Here is a 17,906-nt window from a genome sequence, read left to right as displayed (position 1 = left end):
CCGGGTGTGGGTGGGTACAGTCAGGTTTTTTTGGCTGAGTCAGTGTTGTGGCTGGGAGCTGACGACACCCTCTATCCAAGATGCTTCATCGAGTGTGTTGCTTAAGAGACCTCCTGTTAATCAAAACCAGCTGTGTCTAAATTAAACCCAAAGACACATTTAATGGCTGGCTTTTGCAGAATACAGTCACCTATCTTTAGATTTCCTTCTTTAACCAGCTCATACTACAGGATTGCATTCAGATCTGTAGTTTCCTGTCATATTATACATTTTTTGTTGTGTAATGTGTTCCCAGATGAATGCAAATATATGATATTTTGTCTGTGCTTTGTCATGTCATCTCATTATCACATGATTCATTTTTGGGAGTCTAAACTCTTGGGAAAATAAAAACAAGTGATCAGGAAATCTGTTCTTTTTAATGCAGTATAATTTATTCATCTTCAAAATAGTCCTGCAGGAATGAGTCCTAAAATCCAGAAATGAGTTGGCACTTTTGTACTTCTGCTTCCCTTGTCTCAAAGTCAATGTTTTTGTTTTAATGGGTTTTTAGTTAGATGCCTGAAATAAGGTCTGTGGTTATTTTAACATTTTGTTCTACAATAGAAAATACATAAGTAAAGATCCCAAAAGGTGGTTGTTAACAAGTGGCTAAATGAGACAACGAAGCATCATCACGCCGAACACTAGTCCGCCGTTACGTGAAGTTGTGTGACCGTAGTGTAGTTCGTTTATAGCCTGACGTTATCTTTTTACCTCTGGTGATTGCATTTACACTTCAAAAATGTCTTCAAAAAGTGTTGCTGAACTGAAACTGATCATAAACATTTCTTTACCACAGAGATTATTTTTTACATCAATCCAAGACCCAATGGAAGGGAATCTGTGCGATGCTTACTTCCGGGTTGGCCTGCAAAAACACGTCATCCCTGCAGCACTCTAAACAGCATCTACATTGTGTCTTTGTGTGTCCTGTCAGCGAGGCTGAGGTGTGAAACATTTAGCGGTCTTTATAAGCTGAAGGTTTCAGAGCAGCGAGGTCGTCTCTGCTGCACAAACATCTACCAGATGGCTGCAAGAACTGAGGAAGAAGCAGAGGAGGAGGCTTCTGGCTTGGACGACAGCAAGACGACCCATTGATGCCAAAGTAACCAAGTGTGTGTGTGTGTGTGTGTACCCTTCTACTTCTGCTACCTTTATGAGGACCAAATTGAGCTCAAACAGAGCGTTTCAGACAGAGGGTGAAAAGAGGTGCGCAGCCGGTATGAGAAAAGAAAAATGATTTTTTTAACATGAAAAATAAGCATAATAGGTCCTCTTTAATGTTAGGTTGGCTTCAGGTTAAGATTACGGTAAAGGTTGGTGCATAGACTGTATATAAGAAGTGGACGCAGTCACCGTAACGTCACCCATTGGTTTGTGGACTACGGTTTTGAAGACTCAAGTTTGACATTTTGGTCGTCGCCATCTTGTTTTTTTGCAACCAGAAGTGACAAGAGGGTTGAGCTAAGTACAGCTGAATAAGATATTTTTAGGTAACAAAAAAGATTATAATTAACCTTCATGAACTGAAAACACACTGTGAAAAGGTTAAAGTTGTAAGACAAAAACACGGACAACTCCCAGACCGGACAACACAGTGGTAGTGACCTGTCAATCACAAGGAAGCCACGCCCTAAAGCATACCCTGCTTTATGGTCTATTTGACTTTAAATGAGACCATAATTTACTAATTGAACATCATGCTGTATTGAAGAAGACTTGAAACTAGTGATTGAAACCATAAACTCATGTTTACAATGTTTACTGAGGTAATAAATCAAGTGAGAAGTAGGCTCTTTTTCTCATAGACTTCTATACAATCAGACTTCTTATTGCAACCAGAGGAGTCGCCCCCTGCTGACTGTTAGAAAGAATGCAGGTTTAAGGCACTTCAGCATTGGCTTCACTTTTCAGACCCAATGGGTTGGTGTTAGACATGGTGGTTAGGACTTAGGGTTAAATATCCCTTTTCGACCACAAGGAACCCAGGAAATGTTTTTAGGAACTCAGGAAGCTGTGTTTCAACTGGAGGAGCAAGCAATGGAAGAAAAATGGACACTGCAGATGCACAGCAGCACTGCACTTGTATGTGTCCTCCAGCCCAATAGAGACATCATTAGACTATAATGTTCTTACAAAGTTTCAATATTTTTAAGATTGTTGTTTTATTTATTTTTTCTAATTTACTACATTAAAACCCTGTGATAGTCTGGTTTGAGGCATGATCTGAGGTATATAGTGCTAAAATCATGCAGCCTCATACAACCCACGAAGAGGAAAACATCATTTATTTGCATTAAGATTATCTAATTTTATGTCTTTGTGCACAAGAAATTGTATTCTGAAAGCCTGACCTATTCAGGTTGTCAGTAATACTGTGTGTGTGTGTGTGTGTGTGTGTGGGAGGGGGGGGGGGGGGGGGGGGGGGGATTGATTTACGTGCCAACTGGCTCCCCGTGCTGCTGTGACATGTATATCACGGAGCAGAAACACATGCTGTCAATGATCACTCGTTGTTTGAGTATCAGTTATCTCAACATTAAGGCCCATTAGTATTCTCTGGAAGTCAATTCAATTAGCGCTCTCCAGGGGCCCTGGGGGCCACAACACCACATCAGTCAGGAGAGAGCGGCTGTCGCAACCACGGCGTGGGTGTGTTTGCGTGAGTGTAAGAGAGGATTTAAATCTTAAGAGGTTAACCCATTTGTGCTCGCAACTGAATCTTTTATTTCCTTTGGTGGAAGTGTAATTTTCAAAATTGGTCAACCCGTTTGGCTGAAAAGTGAGTTTTTCTTATCATACTATATCTAGTATTTAGTTCAAGGTTCTTTATTTGTCATTTTTCAATTCCAGCAAAGCAGTCATTGGCAATGAAAATCTTTGGTCTCAGGTTATATATATATATATATATATACAGTATACAGTGTATATATATATATACATATATATATATATATATTGACATGCAAATTAATCGCACAAAAAAAAATGTCTACAGTGTAAAGGTCTTGTCTTTGTCCCACCTCTGCCATAACGTCTGGTGTTCAGGCGTTACTCTTGTACATTTACTGTATATAATTTTATTAGAATTGTATTTTAAATCTGGCTCTAAATAAATATTAACTTAAATGAATGACTTAAAGTGAATCCAAACTTAACTCAAACTTGTGATTTACTTCATTTTGCAGAGATATTGAGTCAACACTAGCGACTCTACACATTTATATTCTGTATTACAATCTGTAATAAAAACTAAACAACCCAAAACAACAAAATTAAGTCTTGTACCTGTAATGCATTGGGGCTTATTCTCTTTAACTGTGTGTGTAGATATCGGTCTGTCCCGCTTTGATTTTTTAATGTCAGATACCAAAGCTTTATTGTTGATATTTAGATCGCTCAAACATTTCTTTGCTAATTAATGTAACTGTAGGAAATGTATGTGGACAGACTGAGCTGAGCAGGATGGAGTTTTCCTTTATGTTAAGGTTAGTTGATGGCTTCCGAATAACTTAAATGGTAAGGCCCATCACACTGGGCTCAGAGAAGGACTAAGAATCAGTGCCAGGTGAAACTAATTGGGGCGGGGCAGGTAATCACAGAGGCAGGAAGCACACAGGGGCAGGAAGTGAAGGATCTGAAATGCGAGACAAGGTGAGTATACCAAAATAAAACAGGAAATACTAACACAAACTGGAAACAATGAAAACATGACCTTAATCAGGAGACTGGGATGTAACAAGTCCTGATGAGTGTTTAGGGAAAGTGAAATAAAGTCTGATTGTATGATTGTTGCCATGTGAGTATTTATGTGTGTATCTGTATGTGTGCATGAAAACGTGTGATATTTTACTCTCATGATCATATGTTTTGCCCAGTACTGTCTTCAACCCCAGCTGGTGCTGCAGCTGTAGTGCTTTGCCCCCCCCAGGTCATTGTCATGGTAACACCTGTTTTAGGTGGACAGAACGATGGCCTTGGCCTCGTCTTAATCCTGGTAACACAGCTGCCCGGATTACCGGAGCACCTTGACCTCGAGCGTTTGAATCCCTCGCTTCCCGGGACAAAGCTGTCGGCCAGTTCACCTGCCGCTCAGCTAATGGAGAGATAAACTGAGGAGGAGACGTCAAGCTGAACAGAGTGTGATACACATCAGAGCTTCATTTCATTAAACCAGAGCTGCCGGGGGCTCAGCACAGTGTACAGATGATTATTAGCTTTTCTTTTTCTTTCTCAAAACTCATATCAGCAAATCCGTGCCATCCATCTCTGACGTGACGGGTATGAAGTTGTTTGATTAGGCATTTATTGTTGATGAACTGATGATAATGCTGCATAGATTCCCATTGCAATGCATTCTGATAGCGTGGCGGCACGACTTGAGGGACGGGGTATCATGTTGGCCGCTCCTCATTTTCATAAAGTTGAGGTCTAGGATACTTTATGCAAATCAGGGGCGTCCGGCACGACTTGCCACCTCTGGATACTCCGTAGAAACTTTTAAACTAACTATTGTCGATCCAAAATAAAGACAGATTCAGCAACTGCATGATAAAATGTTTTCAGAAACACATTTCAGTGAATTATTTTTGTAATATAAGAGAAGAAAGTTTCCAAATGAGTCGCCATGTTGGTTCTGGTTTGAAAGCTGGGAGCAGCAGCCCACGAGGTAAAGCGTTCGTCCAATCAGGTGTCCAGTACCAAGTGCCTAGTAGCAGCCCATCAAGCGTCCAATGCTGGGAAGCGAGGTGATCCCTTACAATAAAAAATGCCCCCCCGTGGACATGTATCATAAGGGGTTTATAGAGGTAGATAAATCAAGTGAGAAGTAGGCTCATTTTCTCATAAACTTCTATACAATCAGACTTAATGCAACCAGAGGAGTCGCCCCCTGCTGGCTGTTAGAAAGCAAGTTTAAGACACCGCATTGGCTTCACTTTTCAGACCCAGAGGTAGCCCACTGCATCCACCACCACTCCCGCCCACCCTTTGTGTGTTTTTTCCCTTTTTAAACTACGTCACCACTCTCCCCTTCCACTTTCTCTGAGTATTTAATATTGGAGCAGATGGGTTTACATTGTAGTTAATTGAAAGCCCGCTGTGGGTCTCAAAGCGCCGGTATTTGATGCTCTGGGAATGAGAACGGGCTGTAAACATTTACAAACATATCAAAGCAGACAAACATTTAAATACATAATTTGCCTTAAGGTGAAAATGAATTCAAGGACTGATGATATTTCGATAAGTTTTGAGTTTATAAATCACAGTCACATCTGAGGACTGTTAGCACATAAAGTACAAATAAAGAAGAAAGGCTGAAAAGAAGAGACGGAGGGCAAGTGAGAGGGCAAGCGAGAGGCCAAGCGGCGGGTTGAGAGAGAGGACATGATTGGCTTAAGTCAGTGCAGAAAGATTGTTTCCTTTGGCCCTGTGCTGCAATTTCCTGCCCTGTGATCATTTCTTCCATATGATTAGGCCGATGTGCAGAGCATGCAGTCATATGACGGGCTTTGCTCCACGCCGGCTGTGCAGACAAATGAAGCAGAGCAGCAACAGAGTCAGCAGGTTAACACACAGAGGATTAGCTGCAGCAGAGAGGAAGACACACAGGTGACGTGGTTTAGCCAACAAGGCTAGCTACATGTTAGTGTTGGTAATAGATGGTGACACTATTTGTTGGTCGTGTCTGGAAGGTGACCCGCAGATTGCGAAATCTGATCTGAGAGCCGCAAACGACTTGCAAAAACTTACAAAAACTCTCGTGAGACTCGCTGCCCAATGACCTATCCTAACCTTAATTATTCGAGATCAATGCCTAACCTTAACCATCTTGCAAGAGTTTTCCCTACTTGGATTCCCTTCTAGACACTACCCTGTTTGTTTGAGGTAAGGTCCTGTGTAGAGCTTTTGTTTCTCAACACTCTTTCCCCTTTTGTTACACTTTAACTTCTCCCTTGTTATACATTCCCCTCCGTTTAAGGTCCAGGGGATGGAGTGAGTAACAAAATAAATTTGTAAACCCTGGCATGAGAGAGGCTGGCAATAGGATTGTGTGCAAAAATGTATTATACAACTTATTAACAAAGAATATGATGAAAAATGTACACACACCAATTGAAAACTACTTCCTAACAGAAAGCGTTGGGTAAGTATACAATTAAATAAATAAGGCAAATGCTAAATCACTAAAAATTAAAGCTACTGCTCAAAAAGGTACAGCGACAAAGAACTCGTAGGTACTCAATTTAAAACTACTGCTCCACAGAGACAGCAAACGATCAGGTATTAAACAACTCTACACTACTTCCTAACAATATAGCAGTAAACACACTTAATTCATAATAGAACAATGCCGACTCCGACACACCCACGACCACAACGCCAACCACCACACATAGTATTGAATACCGCCATTTGGCCCACTGGCAACTTCTGCTCCGTTCTCCTGCTCTCTTATACTCCGCCCTGATTGCTGATTAGACACAGCCTTGTGATTCCATGGACTGCAGTTGCACAAAAACACAACATACATGCAACACAGCACGGCACGTAACATCCCTCTTTCCCCTTTTCACTCCTTCATCTCCTCACACACAAAGTTTCTGCTCCTCACACACACACATAGATGTAAGGACCCTCATTGACTGACATAAAGCCTTCCCCAGCCCCTAACCTTAATGTTAACCATACCAAGTACATGCCTGACTCCAACCCTTACCTTAACCTAACTCTAATCTTAACCAGTGAGCTATGTCCAGGTCTGAAAAGTGAAGCCAATGCAGAAGCACCTTAAACTTGCATTCTTTCTAATAGCCAGCAGGGGGCGACTCCTCTGGTTGCAAAAAGAAGTCTGATTGTATAGAAGTCTATGAGAAAATGAGCCTACTTCTCACTTAATTTATCACCTCAGTAAACTTTGTAAACATGAGTTTATGATCTCAATTGCTAGTTTCAAGTCTTCTTCAATACAGCATGATGTTCATTTAGTAAATTATGGTCCCATTTAGAGTCAAATAGACCATTAAGCAGGGTATGCTTTATGGCGTGGCTACCTTGTGATTGACAGGTCGCTACCCCGGCGCTGTCCGGTCTGGGAGTTGTCCATGTTTTTGTCGTAGAACTTTAACTCTTTCACAGTGTATTTTCAGTTCAGTTCAAATGTCTTATTCAGCGTTCGGTTGTACTTAGCTCCAGCCTCTCGTGTTATTACTGGTTGCAAAAAATCAACATGGCGACGGCCAAAATGCCAAACTCGAGGCAATGACTTCCTACAGTCTATGATCTTAACCCTAAAATAAAGTCTAAACCCTCAAACAGGCCTTTGAAAAAGTGAGGATCGGAGAAAATGTGCTTCCTCATCACTCTCAAACTGGTCCTCACAAAGGCAGACATACAAGAGCACACACACAAATATATGCAGACCTAACTAGCCCTGAGTAGGGTCTATGTAATGTAATTAGCCCAAATCAGTGACCTCCTTTTCAGACCCTACACAATGCCAGAGGGGCCCTGCTTTCCCTCAGCAACCTCCCAACACACACACATCTTCAAAACTCCCTCGCCACCGCCACCGCCACCACCACCACCACTAACCTCCAGAGTCACCCAGCTGGGACCTTCCGGCAAATGGAGACCGGACTTGCCAGCAATGTTGGACTGTCTGCCAAACATATGGAGAAAAGAAAAGACACACACTGTGTTTGTGTGTGAATGACAGAGAGAGACGTGATGAGCTTTCCGTTTAACTGCAGCCTGTGTAAAGGTTTATGTTAAACATGAGATAAAAGTGCTGAGTATCATTGTCCTGGTTTTAATTACGAGAGAAACAGATTATTTAAACAATGCATTGGATTAATCCAAGAACTGTCAAATTAAAACAATTATTCAACTCGAACAACATGAAAGAGTTAATCAATCTCACTTAGTTGGTTAAAGTTCTTATTGATAACATTTTTATATAGACGGATATTTTAAAAAGTAATAATACATCAACAGAGCTTTTAAAAAGGTGTCGAATAAAGGTATGGCTTTTCCTGGAAAAAAATTTGATTGTGAATTGATTATTTTAAAAAATATTGGAGGGTCCAAAATATATGTTTTGTTTATCTCTGTGGAGGATATCTGACATTTGGTTCCCACTTCTAAAAAGGCTTGTGAGCCAATAATAAAACCACGATGATATTTCTGGGTTGTCAGTGTGGAAAAAACTGATAAATAGCTACAATTTACGGTAAATACTTGGCAACGACTTGTTGTGAAGTAAATGCAATGGAAGAATGCGACATCTAGTGGCTGAATGTTATCAATGGCACCTTTAAAATAATAATGGCTACTTTTAAGTAACTACTATATATTTACCAGAACGGGCTTGTTTGCTAATTTCTAAATTTATGTATTCATTTACTTCTCATGTTCTCCTTTATTGACTTGTATTTAACAATTTAACGTTCAACGGACGACATGACAGCTCCCCAAAAGTGAAGCCAAAGCATCTGGATCGCCCCCTGGTGGCTGGCTGCACTATAGGTCATAAAGCCTGCCCCCTCCTTCCATCCTTAATGGATTGGACAAGGGCCAAACTGAAAGGTCAAAGTAGACGTTAAATAATTCTTTCCCAAAGGTGGTTTCTGCCATTTTAGGTAGTTCTTATCACGCTGATGTATGTTCAAGGGTTCATTTTTCTGATAAGTTTGGTTTTAATTAGTTATTTGATGCTATGAAAAGGGGGTGAGACGTTATGATTGACAGCTGTGAATCTCTGACAAGCTGTGGCCGTGCTCGGCTCGTTGCTGTCAGAAAAAGAAGAAAGAAGAAAAGAGTAGAAGACAAATAAACAAATAAATGAGTCAAGCGTGCAAGAGTTGTGCAAATCTGCAAATCACTTACAGCCTGCTTTGACAGTATTGTACTTAATTACAGATATGCCAGTGAAGCAACATTCATAACAATAAACAATCACTCATAGGCAATTATTAATGTTTCCTTACAGGAGACTTGCTGTGAATGAAGTGCCTATTCATTCCCAGATTTCCCATCTCTCTCTGTCTCAACCTAAACACTTTGTCTGCCTGTGTCTGTGTTTATTTCTCTTTCTCTCTCCCCCTGCTCTGCCCTCCCTCGTCTTCCAGTATGTGCCCTCTTTCTCTCTCTCTCTCTCATTACCACGGCGATTTTTGACTAATCCTCTTACTGCTTCAGACGTACCTGATCAAGTATTGGGGAAGCAATCTGGAAATCCAATTGCTTTAATTAAGGGGAAGAGACCCTGGCCAGTTGGTCATACATACACTACTATGTACGCAGTATGTGTGTTTATGTGAGAGTCCACCACTGTGACCTACACACTCGATGAGGTTCCTCTGTCATTTGTCAACACCCTGACGGTTTAATCTTTCCTGCCTGTGCAAGTATTAAAAGATTATGAGCGTTCTGCATGGCTTCATGCTTGCCGCATAAGGGGCTGTTTCTCCCCGGGCCCCTCACTTCATTCTAAGAGGGGGTGAGATGGAGGCCGACGGGGGGGAGAGAGAGAGGCATGGAGAAGCAGTGGGTATGGTGGAGGTGTTTTGAGGGCATTTTTAAGAGTTTCCTCCAGTTGCTGATGGCAGAGACATTGGGAGAGAAATCTATTAAAACTTTGGCCATTTCACCACCATGTCATGCAGCCATTTTCAAACATGCCACTGATATGGTTTCCATGACGCATTCATTTCATGGTTGATTGTTGGAAATTCCAGTTCCTGAGACGAAAAAAATGCAGCAGATTGTCCTTACAAGTCAGAATCAACCCTTCGCTAGGCCCGTCCACCATGGAGGTATAAAGAGAACTGGATACAACCAGCCCGTTCTAACGAAAAGGCGTATAAATGCCACGATAATGCGCAAGGCGTTTAGCGTGCAATAAGTACGCCTTTCTTGATTTCCGCATCATCTGTACGCCATATATCCTGTACTGACTGCAATGTAAACGCATCCATGTATAAATGCTACGGTAAGAGTTAGTGACGTAGTATAAAAAGCGAGAAAGACCACTTATGGTGGGCGGGTGGAGATGGATGGGTCCAACAAACATCAGACTTTTAAGCAGGAGACCGGTGTTCGAGACCAATATTGTACGCTGTTTTGTTTTGTAAGTTATATTAGTGACGTTTGTCCCATTCTGTGTGTCATGAGTACGCATTTTAGCCTTTTCGCCTGTCATTTGTATGCCATGCAAACGTCCGCAGTTAGGTTTAGGCAAGAAAACCACTTAGTTAGGGTAAGGGAAAGTAAAACACGTACGGAAACAACGTAACACAACTACATGTCAGAAACGTAAAAAAAAAAAAACACGTGACAAAATCTGACAAATGTCACCTGACAAACATCTCTAACGTAACTTACAAAACAACACTGGTCAACAACAGTCTCGAACACGGGTCTCATGGTTAAATGTCCAATGTCAATCGTCACGTGACAATCGTCAGGTGACAGTCGTCAGGTGACAAACGTCACAGGGGTAACTTAAAAAACAAAACACCGGTCAACATTGTTCTTGAACACTGGTCTCCTGGTTAAAAGTCTGGTGTTTTTTGCATGCTAAACGCGTTGCGTATTATCGTGACATTCATACGCCTTTTCGTGCAAACGGGCTGGTTTTGTTGACCCAGCCATCAACCGCAACCTCCTCCCTCAGTGCACTTTGTTAACGTCAGCTGACATCTTCCTTGACTCCAGTCATAATTCCTACAGCCGCTAGAGGGCTTTGTCACTTATGCGTAGACATGTATCGTATTGGGGCACTTGTTGAAATGACTGATGCTGTTGGTCTTGTTGGGAAGACTGTCTCCACTTTTGACATCAAAAGGCAACCGACCATGGTAACGCATGACTGTTCACAATATTGCCACCGCACTGGGTGTAGGGGAAACCATGCCCGTAAAATATTTTTCAGCAGTCTATGCACACAAATTTTAATGTTTGATTTATAACTGTTATAGCATCTATAACAGTTCAAGCGTTAAGTGTTGACAAACACTCCCACAGTGCTTCCCTGCCACTCGTCCAACAGGCCAGGTCAGATGTAAGGAGTATATATTTCTTCCAGGCAGGGTGTGTGTGAGTGTGCGTTTTCATTAGCACAGGGTCCAGGTACTGAGGCGAGGTGTAATAGGCTCTTTCAGCGCCTCGGCTGGCTGGCGTGCTGCAGTGATCTTTCAGCGGCTGGGCGCCCCGCTAACACCTCTCTGCTCGCTGCAGTCCTTCAATTAGCAATTTATTATTGCAGGGGCCCTCAGCTTCGGCCCCCAGGCGCTTCTTGCTACATGCCAATGCCGCTACCGACAGTCTGTGAGCTTGTGTGTTTGAGAGAGACGGGGTGCCAGAGTGCAGAGTGACACCTTTCAGCAGCAGCCTTTTGGGTTTTTGAGGTTATGAGACGAGCTGTGAGTTGAGCAAAGATTTTATGTATATGTGTTTGAGTCCTACAGAATATACAGATCCACTTGTGTGTGTTTGTCTGCATTTGTCTATGTTTGAAACATGTGTCCTGTTCTGCATGGTAAAAGCATGAATGAACTCAGTGTAGGCAAAATGGACGCCCAAATCATTCTAACTTAACAATTGTTGACTCTTCATTTCCGGCCTTGTGGCCCTTGACACATGCACATTGTACTGTTTTATCCAACCCTGTCTCTTACAAAATTGTGTTCCCATACAACTAAACTACATTGTTAATTACATTTCGAGGGAAACATTTTTTGTTGCGGATTACGGTCGCAGTTTTAAGCAGATTTAAAAATGTGGTAAAACAAAAAAACGTAACACTACTACTTAGGTTTCAGGCAACAAAACTACTTAGTTAGGTGTAGTAAAAAAAACCAAAAAAAACCACAATTGTTTGGCTTAAAATTACTTAATGTTGACTTTTAGTTTCACACAGGACATGAATGTCTCCTGGGGGAAAGTCCCATGTTGGTTTGACCCATCCACCTCTCCACCTGCTCGCCGCTCTGTGCATCGCTCGTTGTACTACGACACTTACTGTGGCTGTCTGCGGTCTATCTTCACAAACGTATTTGTGATACATCAAAGACAAATGTAATCCGTGCCAAAATATGTTTTTTTTAAAATGCAGTTTAGTTGTAAAACGTAATTGAGAATGCAGTTTAGTTGTTTGGGAACGTCATTTTTAGGAGACATGGCTTGTTTTGAGATGATGTCACACATGAAAATGTATTTTATCTGGGCTTTCGCTAAGTTTTAGATTTACAAATATTAAAGGAATAGTTTGACATTTTGGGAAAAACATGCATTTATTGACTTTATTTTCTTCAAGAGAGAGTGTGAAAATCAATACCACTCTCATGTCTGTGCTTAGCTTAGCATAAAGACTGGAAGCAGATGTTGTTATATTACAAACTGTTGAACCTGCATTTACAAACTGCTTGTCATTTGTGAACTTCACTGCATTTGTATGTGGGTTTTTTGAGACTACCCTGACGTTTTTTTCATCAGGGAATTATTTGTAGCCAATCAGAGCTGCAATTGTTGCTTTGAACGAACAGTTGCCTCTTCTTGTCGTGTCACACACCTCAGAAGCCACGCCCGTAGCTGCCAGTAACTCCTCACAGAACGCTGTACGACGTGTGCATTACGACGATGGATTTTCGTGTGATCTCGGTATATTGCAAGAATCCAGCTGCTGTGCAAGGCAAGGCGTGGCATGCATGCAACTATTTCCTGCGTTCTGTCAAGAAATATTTCCATCACATAACTTGAACAAGAAAGAAAGCATTTCCACAAAATGAACAAAACAAACACGGTGCTTTCATCCAGGAGGCTGTTGTTCGTGTCCCTTTTCAAACAAAGTAATTTCAAACCAAACCATGATGTTTTTTTTCCTAAACCTAACTAAGGAGTTTTGTTGCCTAAATCTAAGCAAGTGCTTTTGTTTGAATTCACAACGTTAACGAGCGTCATAGCTTTTTGTTGCCCTGTGTGTGAGAAAGTGACGTCAAGGGGTCCTGACGAAGCATCAGTAGCCCATGTGACGAGTTGGGACGAGAGTATATTGAATCAATCATATTGATATATAATTACATACCAGTCAAAACACAAAGTGCAAAAATGCCATTTAGACATTCACAACAAATTTAGTACAAAATAATCATCATCAGCAATCATCATCGACATGAAAATATCCATTATCAAAACCATCTGTCATCATTAATACTGAGTCATCAGCAGAGAATATAACTAAGACACCTTAACAGAGATTAACACAACATTAAAATGAGTTTTCACTGCAGAGGTCTGACACCTCGCTGCTGCTCTGTGTGTGCTGTACTGGGTGGGAGTGGGTTAACACACACACACACACAAACACACACACACACACAGACACACATACACTATACTGACAAATTGTGGGCTTCTTTCTCTTTTTTTTTGCATGATCAGAAACTATGCACACACACACGGAGAGCTGCAGCCCCCCCTTCACTCTCCTCTGCTGCCAATGCGCTGCTGGTTAGATATTGTTAGGATTCCATTTGCCATTTACATTTTCTCTGCTTGACATAATTGAGGAATGGATGCTCTTATGAAAATTAAACTCGCAGTCCTCCTGGGTTACTGTAACCCTGTTAAAATGTAATGAGATTCTTTATGCGTCGTCCTGTGATTTTTTTATTAAATAGAATATCAGTATGACTAATTCCCCTGGCCCAAATGTGGACTGGGACACCGCATTATTGATAGGCCAGTGCATAAGTGGTCTCTCTTGGCCTGCCTCTAATGGCCTAATAATGCATTATACCAGTATCAGTGGGCCTGCGGCTTGCAGTGCTTATTGTCGTTATTGAAAACACCTGGGTGGACCATTCATCAAGGTTAAATCACCAGGGCCCATCCGTTCATTAGGCTGTCAGTAAACATCTTTATTTAGTTTCGGCTGCCGATACTGACAGAATAGAGACGGGAGGAGCCCTGACGAGCAGCTGCGGCCCCAGAGCGTCCAGGAAGACACGAGGACGCGAAGCCGGGCCGTGGCGAGGCTCCCGGCCCGCGGTTGGTTCACGACCGCTGGACCGGGCCACCCCTGTCAATTGGACGGATGATGGAGCAGAACGGATTAGGTTCCCGGAATAGAGGCAATTTTTACGATAGCTGTGCATTCGCCGTGCATATTTATCTTCTCTGATGATTGTTTTGAGTGTAAGCAGAAGGATGAGGCTGAAAAACTGTCGGGCAATCTCAGAGAATTTGGAGGCTTTTTCTCCCCGTGACGGATGGCTCGAGGTCCTAACGAAGAAAGATCGGCCGGGCGGAGGAGCCAGTGGAGAAATGATTAACCTCATTGACTCCCATCTTTAGTTAAAGAGCAACTTGACAAATCATCACTGCACAGGCTGATGGCAGCAGTTTTAATATATTCATATGGATACTAAATAGCTTGAATACAGCACACACATGGCTTGACATAGTACAATTAAATTAAAATCATAGGTGACACTTCTCACTCACAAATCGTTTGTCTCATCAAAATGAGCATATTCAAGTTTTGCTTTGGATTCATCCTTATATACTTTGTAAAGTTTGAGATTTATTTTAGATCCATCAGTAACAATATTACACCTTCACTGGATTTATGACCTTCATTTGACGCACAAACACCCAAGTTTGATTCATCTTGATCAACAATATTAGGGTAAAAAAAACAAAAAAAAACATATTTTTTTTTAGTCAGTATTCTTTAAATAGTAATTTAACATGTAAAATCTAAATACAAAGTACTTAAATTTGAATACAAAGTATGTTTAAATCAATTTTAAACACAGTCCAACAGGCCTGACATGACTTTAATTAATTAACAACATGATATAAACCTTTTGGCTCACACTAAATAAATAAAACATCATTTAGCTATAATAAGACTCATTTGTTTTATCCCTGGCCCAAACATGGATAAATAATTCATTGTCTACTTATAATTTCTTTACAGCCACTGACTCGTGTAGCAGAATTGGACAATTTAATGAATAAATTAGAGGCAGGTTTGAGAGAATAAGTGACGTCTACTGCTGTGTGCTGTAACACAAATGGGACCTAATTCAGTTTACCGCGACATTAACGATTAATTCAGAGAAAATTGCAACAAATTAAGCAGATGGGATAAAGTTTCAGGCTTTAATTTTAATAAATAAAAACACAGAAGCCAGACTCTGCTTTATTGGTTTGGATTCTAATCTGGAAAATGGGCTAAAAATCAAATGCTGCCATCACTGGCTTTTAGTTGGTTCAAAATGAATGATGAGGGGGACTTCTGAAGATTACAAAAAGCATGGTGGTAAAGAATATGCTGACTTGTGGCTCAGTGAAATAAATGATGTGTTGGTTCATCAGTTTATCACTGACTCTCTGTGAAATGCACTGGACTTATTTAAAAATATGATTTTCTTTCTTTTGTCTTAATCACTCTTTTTCTTTAACAAACGGCAGCAAGCTGAACAACATATTTTAGCTGCCCGGTCCTTCATGAAATGCATGCTTTTAAAAATGTGTTTATCAAATCAAATATTTGCTGAGCACATTACCACTTTTCCAGTAACATCTCACTTTCTCCAGCATGGATTTACTGTCAATCTGCACCAGAGCTTGATTGACAGCCTTCACACCAAACACTATGGGCCGATAACACATTTACACATTTCTCATTTACACACATTTTGTTTGCGGAATAAAAGTTTTATTTGAACTATCAATCTATGTTTAAGTTAATTTTGTTGTCAGGTAAGCCAATATTATATGTAAATAAGGTGCCTTTCGATATAACTGCTGGACCATTTCTGCAGTCTGTGTTTTATTTGCCTAAAACAGCAATTACAGATATCAGCTGCATATTAGCCACAAACCGAAGCAAAGATGATGTGTACAGGAATGGGTGTGAATTACTCATGTTGTAGGGACATAAATCTGTTTACACCGTCACATTGTGGGGACTCACCTTCCTTTTGGGGGCAAAACGTCAATCATTACATATTAGGGTGAAGACTTGGTGGAAGGTTAGGGTAAGGTTAAGGTTTGGGTTAGGATTAGGCAAGTAGTGGTTATGGTTAGGGTAAGTCTCCAGGGAATTAATTCTAGTCAATGTAATGTCCTCTTACATGATGGAAACAGGACTGTGTGTGTGTGTGTGTGTGTGTGTGTGTTTCGGCTCAGCCTCTGACTGACCTCAAACGTTTTCGGTACATTTATGAAGCATTTTAATAATTATCCATAAGTAAGAGCGAATTATTCGATTGAGTTACACATTTTTTCACTTGTGTGAATGCGTCTTTGCCTCAATTTGTGCTGCAGATTAGCATCTAAGACTCCCGTCTTTCCATTGATCACCTCTAAAATTCACCTTGCGCTCTGTCTGAACACAGCTTACAGTTTTTTCAGAGGAAGTAGGGGAAATAAAAGGACGAACATCATGAATCGGGGGTAGTACCGGAAGTGAAAGTCGCCATGACTGCGGTGGCGTCTCCCGACAACTCGCGCATGTTTGAATGCAAGTTGCTTGACGAAGTGTACAATTCCTATTTTTTACTTTCTATGTAACATTACTTTGTTGTCAGCTGCCTGAAGTTATGAGTTGTAGACACATGCAGTTTGAACACAGTTAAAAAAAAGTCCATCAATGTGAATAAAAATGGATCCTCAACACGTTACAGCAATATAGTTTTTTAATTATTGATTTGATGGAATTGTGGCGATAAACTGAGAGACAGAACAGGAAAAGGTCAGAAGGAGATATGCAGACAAAAGAGCTGTGTGTTACCGTCCAGAGGCCACACACACACACACACACCTCTGGCACACTTGGAGGAGACACCACATGTGAAACTGGCGGCCGGCGGTGTTGATGAATTGATGTGGCGGGCAGCTCTTCTGCTGCCAGCTCGGGACACACAGCTCGGATTCATGGGAACCAAAAGTTCCAGGGAACAATATATCTCTCACTGACCGATAGCAGGAGGGTGTTAAAGAGCGGCGCACGTCTGTCACTGAGCTGGCCGAACACAAACAAACTGAATCAGCTGGACCCGGAGAATTCAGATACACACTTTGATACACACACAGTCAAGTAGATCACAGTCTCTCACACACGGTTCAGACCATAGACTGTATATAAAGATGTACGACATGACAGCTCCCCAAAAGTGAAGCCAAAACATCTGGATCGCCCCCTGGTGGCTGGCTGCAGTATAGGTCATAAAGCCCGCCCCCTCCATGTTAGTGGACAGGACACCAAAATAAAAAGTCAAAGTACATGTCAAATAGATTTTTCTCAAAGATGGTCTCTTTCATTTTAGGTAGTTCTTATCACACTGATTTATGTTCAAGTGTTCATTTTCATTTATCATCAGATAAGTTTGGTTTTAATTAGTTATTTGATGCTATAAAAGGGGGGTGAGACGTCATGATTGGCAGCTGTGAGTTTCTCTCGCTGACAAGCTGCGGCCGTGCTCGACTCGCGATTGGTTCGGGCGGATGACCTCGATACTGCGGCTCCACGGCCCGATCACTACTGCACAGACTCTGGCTCCAAATGATGTAGAAGTGGGAGGAAGTGGGGACGTGTCGTCCATCTTTATAGTCTATGGTTCAGACTCATAAACTCAACTTATTATCTGTTGACCTAGGTAAGAAGCTGTTTATTTGGAGCAAAAATTCAGTTCTATTTATTTACATATATTTACAAAATAATTTGTGTTTTAATGTAATCTCTGTCAAATGTAAAACTTTTATTCAAGTTCAAAGAAAAATGGTTTGAAAATATCTTGTCAAAATTAAAATTAAGGACATATATGCATATTAAGAGTGGAAAGTAAGTATAT

The sequence above is a fragment of the Sebastes umbrosus genome, chromosome 11 (assembly GCF_015220745.1).
Source record: "Sebastes umbrosus isolate fSebUmb1 chromosome 11, fSebUmb1.pri, whole genome shotgun sequence".
Classification (NCBI taxonomy): Eukaryota; Metazoa; Chordata; class Actinopteri; order Perciformes; family Sebastidae; genus Sebastes; species Sebastes umbrosus.
The sequence above is the reverse complement of the archived record's forward strand: the minus strand, read 5'-3'. Positions refer to the sequence as shown.